This window comes from Sylvia atricapilla, chromosome 1 (assembly GCF_009819655.1).
Source record: "Sylvia atricapilla isolate bSylAtr1 chromosome 1, bSylAtr1.pri, whole genome shotgun sequence".
Taxonomy (NCBI): domain Eukaryota; kingdom Metazoa; phylum Chordata; class Aves; order Passeriformes; family Sylviidae; genus Sylvia; species Sylvia atricapilla.
The window spans coordinates 3,156,897-3,168,236 of NC_089140.1; positions in this window are offsets into that span (position 1 = coordinate 3,156,897).

Below are 11,340 nucleotides of genomic sequence, written 5' to 3' on the forward strand. Positions count from 1 at the left end.
TTTGTAAAAGCAGTCTCAGTTCCTATGTTTTGTTGCTGAGCATAGTAATGAGAATTTGTATACAAAATGTATGATGCACATCTCTAAAATGCAAGTGGCAATTACAGCTGTTGTGAGTTTGTACATTTAGTTTATGTCAGTTTGGATATTTTCATCCCAGTTTGTACATGTAATTTTGTCAGTTTGGATATTTCATTTGAGGCTTTATAAAATAAAAGGTTAATAACCTTGGGGAGTGCTAAGACTTTTTTTTTTTTGTGATAAATATTTGATTTGGGCTGTGAAAAGAATCCTGGTGACAGGACATGAGCCCGTGTGTGTTTATGAGTTGGGAAAGCTTCAGGCAGGGATATTTTGCTTCTCAGGAGTCCTGGAAAGGCAGCAGAAGTGTCCCAAGCCTTGCTCAGCTGTGGTGATGCAACCCCTAAACCCCCAGCAGCTGCTCTCAAACGGGGAGTCTCGCTTTACCTTAGGACATGTCAGGGAGTTTAGCTGGAAAAGTCTGTGATTTTTTCATTGTCATTGGCTCAGAGCCAGCACAGAAATGTGGATTGGGCTCTGGGAATGTAACTCAAATCGTTGTTCATCTCATTGGGCCAAGGGCCAAAAGCCCACCTAAGCTCTTAGGTACTAAAGAGAGAATAAAGAAACTCCACACTTTTCGAGATGTTGTAGCTAGTAGGAGACTTGTCTCTGTGCCGTGCTCAGCTTTTATATATATATATATATATCTATATATATATACACACATATATATATATATGTATAATTTCCTTCTTTATTAAAACCTTTTTGAATTTCAAGCACACTCGATCGTGCCGTCTCGCTAATTAGTATCAGCCCCCTTTTTTTGCCGGGCGGAACCCTCAGAAATGGGGGTAAAACCCAAATTCAGCTGTGCTGTGTGTTCTGTGTGCAGCCACTGCCACCTCCTGGAGCTGGATGTGTGCAGCCCAAAAGCTCCAGGCAGGGCTCCCAAACCTCTCCTGGATGAGTTTTAACCACTCCTCGATGGGTTTTAAACATGGATGAGTTTTAAACCACTCCCAAAGGGCAGCTGCCCAGTGATCATTAAATGACACCACCTGCTTCCTCCTCCTCTATATCCCCCTGATGTCTTCTGCAGACTTTAACTCTCCAAAAATACTTCTTAAATCTCTTTACAAACTTCATGGTGCCCTGAAAAGATCAAAACCTACTTTTTTCAGCTGTTTTTCGTGGCGTTTGCAGCAAAGACACTTTGTCAAGGCAAATGAAATTTCTAACCCGGTGTAGATTTCTAGCTCTGATAATGTTTTTTTTCAGAAAGTTTGATTGATTGGGCTCCAAATCAAAGAAATCCTCCCAGCGGGCAGCTTTACTTGCTTTGCACATTAACAACTTCCCTGAGGCTGCCTAATGCACCCAGAGCAAGAATTATTTGAGTATCTGAGGAGCATTTGTTCAGTTGCAGAAAATACAACTGAATTTAAGGTAGCTGCTCCTTGGTGTGTTGACACACCAAATAAATGAAGTTTTCCCTCATTGAAATCAGGTTTGGGATTTGGAGTAAATGTGCTTTAGCTCAGTATTTTGTCTTTGAAATAGCGGATATTACATAGGGCTTGTAGAGTGGCTGAGATACTTTTGGAGGTGCCTTTTCTTTCTCTGCTTAAAAAAAAAAAATCCACACACACACACAAAAACCAAAAAAAACCCAACCAACCAACCAAACAAAAAACCCCAACCAAATAAAACCCCAAAACCAAACAAAACAAAAAAAAACCCACCCAAAAAAAACCCACAAAAACTTAGGCTGCATAAAACGTTGGAAATGAGAGTTTTTTCCAGATTCCTTGTTCTAATATTGCTCTTTGATTTGATGTCCAGATTAGGGAGACACTGACTGGGGCAGCCACTCTGCACGGATTGGGGAAGGGTAGACACCTCCTGTGCCCCATCATCCAGCCCTCAAAAAAAGAAAAAAAAGCTAAGACTGCCACAGGGGACAGAGGAAATCAGTGAAGGGCATTAGAGTGATGAAACACGGCAAAAATGAAAATATCTGCTATCCCTCCCAATTCCCCATGTGCCCATGGCTCCCTTTGCTCCCAGCTCTGCCTCAGATGCTGTGGGATGGTGACCTCCAGCCCTGCTGCTCCCTGACACATCTCTGACCCCAATTTCACTAAATGGTGCCCATTTTTTTTCCATCAAAGCACGCTGCACTTGGTATTTTTACCCAATTGACTTTGTATTTTACTGTATACCTGTGCTTTGTCTAAATGCTGAGTTCCAGGATGTGTGGGGGATTCATGGGGACAGGAAAAGGCTTCTGCTAACTGAAACAAAGAGTGAAGTTGAGGAAAATATCAGAAATAGTTCACCTTCTGTGGAATCCTCTGTTTCAGGAGTTTGAATGCACTTGATGGTTTAAAAATTACCCTGATCACAAAAGTCTTCAGGTTTGTTTTGATTGTAGAGAAAAGAAGACTTGAAACACATCAGGTGTACAGGGATCAAAGAAAACATCTTTGAGGAGATCAGAATTTCTCCTCCTGTTTATACCCTGCAGGAATAATATGTAGTCCCCAGAGAACCTGTGGTGTGAGAAATGATTTGTAGAGGAATCTCAAAGCTCACAGAGTCTTGTACATCTGTGCCCAAACTGAGATTTGCTGTGCTGGGCAAATCTTAGAAGGGCCATGGGATGGAGAAGACATTGTTGAGAGAGAAATTGAACTGGAAACAAGTTTCAAACCATGGCCTTGCAAACAGACCCGATTTTTGGGAATGGAACTGTGAAAGATGCATTGCAGCAAGACCACGTGGGGTAAAATAACAGGAGATTGGTGTTAATAGAAATATTAGCAGCATTGTGTGGCAAAGTTGATAGGCTGAAAAGCATTTATAAGGTGGTGTAAACAAGAAATAGCTTGGTTTCTGATAGAATGGCGCTGAGGTTTACATCTCTTGTGTCTCACCCTTCTACGAGTTGATAATGGGGAAAAAAACCCTTTAAAAACTCCTCTCAGTTGCCCTGTCTCTGTAGAGCTGGGTTTTTTCCAACAAATGGTGCCCCATAGGCTTTTAGAGAGTGTGTTACACTTGATTTGGTGACATTAATCCACATTCCTGGGATATACTGATGCAGGGAGATAAACAACAGTGCTTTATGGGGAAGGAATGCTGTGCATGGCAAAGATCTCACCCCTGGTTGGTCCAGGACTGACCTTGCCCAGCAGATTTCAGGGTCTCTCTCCTGTGAAGAAGCCAGTAAATCCTTTTAGCCCAAAGAGCTTCTGCTCCAGGAAAAGAATACACTACCCTGTAAGTTCACAGACAAAAAGTTCTCTTTGGTGCAATTTTATATCAGAACAGACGTTTACAAAATGATAATACATTTATTGTGTCATCTACAGCAGTATACATGTTAAAAACAATTTCTCAAAACACAAAAAAAGGTTAGAAAGCAGCAGTTGATATCTGTGTTTCCACCTCATAACAAAGCCGAATAACCACAGATCCCATGACCAATTAAACCAGTTTTGACCCAAAAAAAGGTCAGTATTCGACCCAACAGGCCAATAACTTTGTACCTTGACACAGTCAAAAGCCAAAATACAGTTTTCCATCCGATAACTTGGTTCTTCTCAGAGCTATAGCAGGTTGCATTGCCACTAAATTGACAAGTAGAAGGGAAAGAGATGAACACACCAAATATTTGTTTTTTACAGATTATACTGATACACAAAGGCCTCTTGAGACTTCTCTGCAAGCACAAAGTCCATTGAGAAAGGCATATGCAGAAGCCTAAGGAATTTCAGACACTGAAGAGTGTCATATCACACAGTGTCGTATCACACAGTAATTCTTCACATGGATGAATTCCCCAAAAGAAAGCCAATGGGAAATTGCAACTTGAATCATAAGAAGGTGAAAGACCATGAGGTTCAAAACATTGTTCAAGCTCTGCTGGTGTGTTTTCATACACAAAGTACAATGTGTATTTAGCTGAACTTAGCTCTTTAGTACAGATATACACGGAGCATCATTAACATCAGAGCATCCTCAGCTGCTACTGCATCCTCCAAATCTTCCTAACTTCTCTTAAATGCAATTCTGAACTGGTTGCATGTGCCTGACTGCAAAAATCAGAGGGTAGAATCAGGTTTATTTTGTTTTTCACAGCACGTCACTATATACTGTGGTCTGCTCCTGGACACAGAAGTGCTGGTTGTGTGGACACATTCTGACAGGGAGTACAAAACATCCTGAAAAATCTCCATGAGAGCTCCTGACTCTTTACCAGCCATCCACCCCCCAAATCTAATTGGTAATACCCAACAGGAGCCAGCCCAAGGCTTTTAGAGGCCATCATTGCTCAGCATGCATGAGACAGAAAAGAGTGACTGGGCAAAGCTGCCAGGGAAAATTCATTTCTGTTCTAGGCCTCCTCAGGGTCAGCATCTGTCCAGTCTGGTCAGCGACATGTCCTGGTGGGGACAAACAGCCACTTGCAAAGTGTGAATCATCTCACCCTGGAGTAGACATCAAAAACATGTTTGATGCTTGTCCTCTGAAATTGCTCATTTCTCTCTTGTGACCAAAAAGGCAAAGTGGAGAAACCAGATTAAAGGAAGAAATCTTCACTTTCGGTGTCTAAGTGACGTGGGTGTGTCCTTAGCCTTCTGCTCAGGAACACAAGATCTATTCCAGAGGTTTGGCTCTGAGGCAGAACACCTAATGCCAGCAGTGCCAGATACTGAAAGGGACAAATATCTACTACAACCCTTAATATTGAACTCCTAAGGAAGGAAACTCCTTAAGAACAGATATTTGGTTGTGTTTTTTTGCATTATGTACTTTTGTGCAGTTTATGTGCAGACAATGGGAGCTTGTGGGAAATGGATTTGTAAAGAATTCTGAAGCTGACAGAAGGCTCACATAATGTACATTTGTGTGCAAACCTTGAGATAAGAAATGATGACTTAGAAATGCCAAGGAGTAGGATGGACGTTGTTGAGAGAGAATGGAGCTGGAAACAAGTTTCAAAGGGTGGCCTTGCAAATAAGACTGGATACTTTGGAGAAATAGAACTATGAAAGGTGCATTGAAGTAAGAGCCACGACAGGTAATTTAAGATGATTGGCTTAAGGCATTAGCAGCATTGTGTGGCAAAAGCTGATAGGCCAAGAAAACACTTATAATGGATTGTAATTAAGAATAGTTTGGCTTCTGACTGTGATGGTGTAAATTATAACATCTGTACTTCACTGAGACTGAAAGTGAAATAAAAGTTTTCAAAACACGTCTCAGTTGCCCCATCTCTGGGTCAGAAAAGGGGATAATCCAACAGGAGCCCAAGGAACACTGCCTTCACTGAGATTATAAACCTGAGTTTAGCCTGAATCCCACCCTGTGAGTTTATCTGTTTCCTAGATCTCCATAGACATGACTTAGGACTAGAGCAGACACTATCCTGTCTGGATAATGAGCAGGATGCCCATGGGGTGTGCACATTTCCTCTTCCTCCCCAACCCTTCAGCCCTTCCATGACAGCTGTGCTGAGGTCACAGCCACTGCCCTGCAGGGTCACAGAGCAGAGCAGGAGAAGCACAATGTAAATATATAAAACACACCTTGCTCTGGAAGCCTTGCCCACAAGAGAAAGTCTCAGAACAAAAGAGAAAGTCTGGTATCAAGGAATCACATTAATTTAAGGAGAAATCTTAGTTTATTGAGTTTTCTAGGTTATCAATCTGTGGGAGCCTTTTGCATAAATACAGAAAGGACTAAAGCTTTTCAGTAGCCTCAAGGGATCTATTGCTATACAAAGAATGAATTTATTTTCCTTAATAATCACCCACAGACACTTCAGAAACCATCTCTGGGCTCTGAAGCCTCCACTGGCCACAGACTGAAAACTTCTGACATTGTCAATTTGTCCCTGAAACACTACTGAAAGCCAGTTCAAATATTGGCAAAATAAAGCCAATTAAATTATTGAGGTTTGCATTTCTTTTTGTACCTACTGTTTGCCAAAGTCACGGTGAATTTTTTTTTTTTTTAATCTGAACTTTTGATATCCAATTTCTCTCAGGACTGGGTTGGAAAAACAGTATAAAGTTGGATATTGTATGGTTCACAGACCAGATTTAGTAGAGATTTAGGAATAGTGTCAGACAAAGCACTGAAACCTCCCAAACTGACACCATCAGTGTATTTTAATCTATTTTAATGATGTTTTCCTGCAGTATTTTGACTGGATGTGTGTCCCATCCATTTGATTGGAAGAGCTTCCCTTGCAAGATTATAACTGAAAACAGAAAAGCAAAATATTGGAGTTATTTTCCTGTTAGGTTTGGCTGAACAAAAATTACTCAATCCCCAAATCTCATTTATACACTTTCAAGAACTGGAAAATTTTCAATTTTATTGTCCCTTTTTTATTTCCTTTTTCCCCAGGATGTTTGGCCTGCTGAGTCCAGGTAATTTTCTTTCTATTCTAATGGATCCACGTCTGTCTGTATTTGATTCTTTGCATTGGTTTTGCTGCCCAAATTTGGATCAGAGCTGAGAGAAATTCAGCTCAATAACATGATTATTTTTAGTCTTATCTTACAGCTGTATGATCAAAGACAACTGTGAAATAAAACTGTTTATATCTCAGGAAAAGAGAAGGAACTGGAGGCAAGATCAATATGACAAGGAATCAAAGTGAGCCAGGAGTTATTTCAACTCCAAGTTCAGCTAAAGGTTTTTAACTACCAAAAATGTTTTACAGTAAATTTCCAGTGGGAAGAGAAGGTGCTGAATTTTAAAAGGAGAGGTAACCAGCTTAGGAATGAGAGTAAAATAATATTAAAATAATGGCAATTAAAGAGTTCCCTTCATATTATGTGAATATATTTTGATCATTTTGGCTTTGCCTATTTTAATTACTGATTCTTTTGGCCATGGGACTTCTGAAAAACAACCCTGAATTTCTGAGCTGAGCAGATGTCCCTTCACATGCAAGCACTGGATCTATCCTGTTACTCAGAAGCAGAATTTCATCCACATTTGATATGAAAATATTATGAAAAGCCACAATTTTATAATACATGGGCAAAGCAAATTATGGAAACTAATCCTTCTGTCACTGCTGAAGAGGATCAGAGTCTCAGGATTTTAGCATGAGCCTAAGAAACTCTACCTTGTGTCGCATCCTGGTGCTCAAAATGCAAGAAAGAAGTGGCCAGACTGGAGAAGGTCAAAAGGAGGACCATGAAAATCATCAAAGGGAAGGAAAATGGGGGCAGTGAAGGAAAACTGAAGGAATTTTTCCCTGGGTAAAAGAAGCTTCAGTGGCAATCTCACCAAACTATTCCAGTGCTAAAGGAGGGGTCAGAAAGAGGATGAAGGTTCTCTCTTTTCACAAGGATCCACATGGAGAACACAAGGGTGACAGCTGCACCAGGAGAGGGATCAACTTGATATAAGAAAGAAATATTTTTAGAGTGAGAAGAATCATTCATGGGAACAACCTCCCCAGAGGTGTGATGATGTCCCTCTCAGAGGAGGTTTTCAAGATGTGACTGAACAGGGTGTTGGATATTCATCTTGGCTCCCTTTTTCATGAAAGGTTGGACCCAACTCTCCATTCAGGGTCACCTCCAGCCTTGGCTGCTGATTCTGTGAACTTTATTCCCTTCTGGAAGGTATCTCACACTTGCTATTGGTGATGGAGAGAGTCCAGGGAGAGTCATCTTTGCAAAGGTAAACCGAAATTATCAGCACAAGGTAATCCTCTGCAAAGGTAAACCCAAATGACAGTTCTTGCCCACCTTGGTTGTTATTTAGCCTTGCCATTGCAGGGCACTGGTTTTAACAGAGCAGATGCTGAAAGGGAGGAGCCAAACACCCAATGAAGTGTCTGGATTTAACTTCCAAACTGCATTTTCCTCTGGACTCACCTACCTCCATCCCTTCTCACACCACACCATTGTAACACCTGATTTTCAAATGCAAATGCCTCAGTGACACAGAGGAACTTGGGTGTTTTTCCTCTATGATTCGAAACTTCCCAGAACTCAGCATTTAAGGTTCTTTCCCTGGCCTCTGTGTTCCAGAAATGCTGGGAAGTGAAAGTAAAAGGAGGTGACATGGCCATGCAGCAATGAAACAGCCTCGTCCTTTACAATCTAGGTTGTATTTTTCATTCTTGGGATGTGAACTGTCCTGCAGTACCAGCACGCCACACTGACAAATCAATAATCAAAACAGTGTTTAGATACAGTACATAGTCACAAAACCTGCAGCACAGAAAGGTTTGTTTGTACATTTATAAAAGCAAAATAAGAAAATCAGACAGGAAATACATTATGGACATGGTAGAAAAAATGGCTCAAGGAGCACTGCGCACTTTTTGTTTGTTTGTTTGTTTTAATTGTGTACTGTTTTTAATAACACAGCCTTTCTAGCTCCAAAATATATTTCACAGTGAAAAAATCAAACGAAGCACTGTTACACTCAGTTGGTATTTACACACACACACAGAGAAGCAAACTGCCTGTTGGATTCTTCCCTCCTGGAACAAATGGAAAAACAGCCACTGTGGGGTGGCCAAGCCTGGCCAGCACCTGCAGCTTACATTCAACAGAGAGATTTGTGGAGAGCTCATTTGTGCCACGGCATCAGAGTCTGGATCCCAGAACTGTGTCCACCTCCAGTGTCACCTTTCCAGGGACACTGGGAAAGTCCCAATGACTCAGGAGAAGCCAATCTGCCAGTGCAACAAAGCTTTTATTCAGAGAAATAAAACCAAAATAGAAGGTTTGTTTTTCTTCTTCTTCTTTTTTTTTTTTTTTTTTTTTTTTTTTTTTTTTTTTTTTTTTTTTTTTTTTTTTTTAATAATATGTTTTATATTTAAGATCTTGATGATCCTATTTCTTCTGGTAAATTCAGTGCTGGTGGACAGATTCAATTTTTCTACTGAACAAGAAACACAACATCTGCAACAGCAGAAATTTCCCCTTCACTGCTCTCCAAACTCCTGAGCATTGGCTCAAGGAACTAAGGAGCAAATTCAACTTTTCACAGCTTTCTCATCCTTGGACTCTCTAGCTGGGACCACCAAAAATGATTGGTAATAACCATGTGCTGAGGCCAAATCCCAATTCCAGGTGAAGGGGGTTTATTCTGACAATAACAGCAGTTTTCTGGACTGGTTTTGATGTAGCTGAGGACCTGGTCTCCAGTGTGCAGGGTCGGAGGGTGGTTTTGGTGAGGTGGACATTTGCCCACAAGGCACTGGACTGAGATCCACCAACTCAAACTGCAGAGCACTGTAGGATGGCCAGGAAAACAACAAAATCCAGAAGTAAGCTCAGAAAAATTTCAACAATAGGAAAAAAAAAAACCCTAAAAATTAAAGACCCAAACACCTTCTTGCTCCGGACTGAAACAAGAAAGAGTCTCCAGCTAGAGGCAATTATTTGACTTTTTTTCTCCACAATTGTAATTTATTAATGATTTAAAACTGGCTAATAGCCATTCATGCAAAAAAGAGCTTTTGATTTTTTTTTAAATAATACACTTACAGTGTTGGCAATATAATCCTCGTGAAAGCCCATCTGACAGAAAATTGTCCCAGTATGAATTTTCCTGAAAAATTTGCCTTTCTCCAACTCTGCCTGGACAAAGTACCTGTTTCCTCGGGAAAATTTCTAAAACAGCTTTAAGAAGCATCTGAAGAGAGACAAAAGGCCAATCAGTTAAAAAAACTTTGACTTTTGCAGGGATCTGGGAAGAGGGAAACAAATCCTGCTCTCAGAGCAGCAATCAGTGCTATAGACTTGGAAAAAAAAAAAAAAAAAAAAAAAAGTATTTGGATCAAATAAATCCCATTTATGAACCTGGAATAAAATGGAAGTGGTTTCAACTCTTTTGCTGTTCCTCTGTGCCACGGCAGATTTCACATGACAGGGCTGTCCCCAACTCTTAAGAGCACAATCCTCTACCAATATGACCCCAAACAACATTTCTGTCTGTTTTGAATTAAATTTACATTCATTTAGATGGCTCCAGCCAAGAGCAGATTATTCCCATAAAGAATTATATGTGTTAAGTATTATTATAATTAATATTTCTTTTGCAACTTTCTGAGACCTTTCTTTTTTTTCTTCTTTTAAAAATAAGTACGCTAGGATTATCTTTAAAAATCTTTGCTTAAAATGACATCAAAACTCTTTTTCCTCTTTTTACTTAAACTAACAAAAACCAGTGAAATTAAAAGCTCACACTCAGCTGACACTAAAATCCCGAGTATTTCACGGTTCTTTTTTTTTTTTCTGTTTTTAGTTTATGATCATGTCAACTAACACTGAAGAACAAGCCTGAATTTTGAATTTCCTGGTTACTATTAGTTTCAGTTCAAAACTTCACATTTAAAATGCCATTTTCATCTTTGTTTGTAATATATGCATACACATACACACACATATATATATATTTGTTATATATATATATTTTTCTCAGTTCATAAATTCATAAATCCAAGATAAAGGGAGCACAAGGACGGCCCTCAGAGCCTTTTTTTGTGCTGTATAAAGACTGTCAAGAATTGACATCATCGGGTTGAAGTAGATTTTGTAGCAGTCGTGGCTTTAACTACAAGGCAAAGGTCGAAAGAACAAATTGAGTTCCTCTCCAAGACAAGCAGTGTAAGACCATTGGTGGTGGGACAAACAGGATATTCCAAGAGAGAGAAAGAGAGAGAGAGAGAACTGCCAGGTGTGGGAAGTCATCCAAAGTCTTTATCCTTTTCCTTCCGTGCCATCTCAGGGTTCAGTTTAGTTGTTTTTTTTTTTCTCAGCAAATGAGATTTTTGACCTTCCAAGGTGATCCTGCCAGGTCCTTCTCTTGCCTCTTTGCTCTGGCAGGGAAGAGTCAGCACGCAGAGAAGTACAACCAGGTTTCAAAGGCACGGCACTCTGTGTGACAGCGCTGCCCCAAGCCACCAATGCCACATCTGGCCCCTGGAGCAGAGGGTTCAAGGTCATCTGGAGGGAAAGGCCACCCTGGAACTGACTCTGGCTCTCAAGGTGGGAGGGGAGAGTTATTTATTTGTGTTATTCAAAGAGTCCAAATGATCAATCTATCAATCGATGCCAAAAATAGAGCTATATCTCAACTGCATGGCCCTTTTAGAAAATTCACAGCTTAGCTAGAACAGAAAACATTCCTGGGAGTGTCCCTGGGTAGGGAAAAGCACAGCAGATCCCACTGCTCTCGTCTGAAGTTCCTGCACTGATGTGCAGTTTCACATTGGCACAGCTGTTCCTTTAAATCCATCGGGAATGTCCGACTGAATCCAGC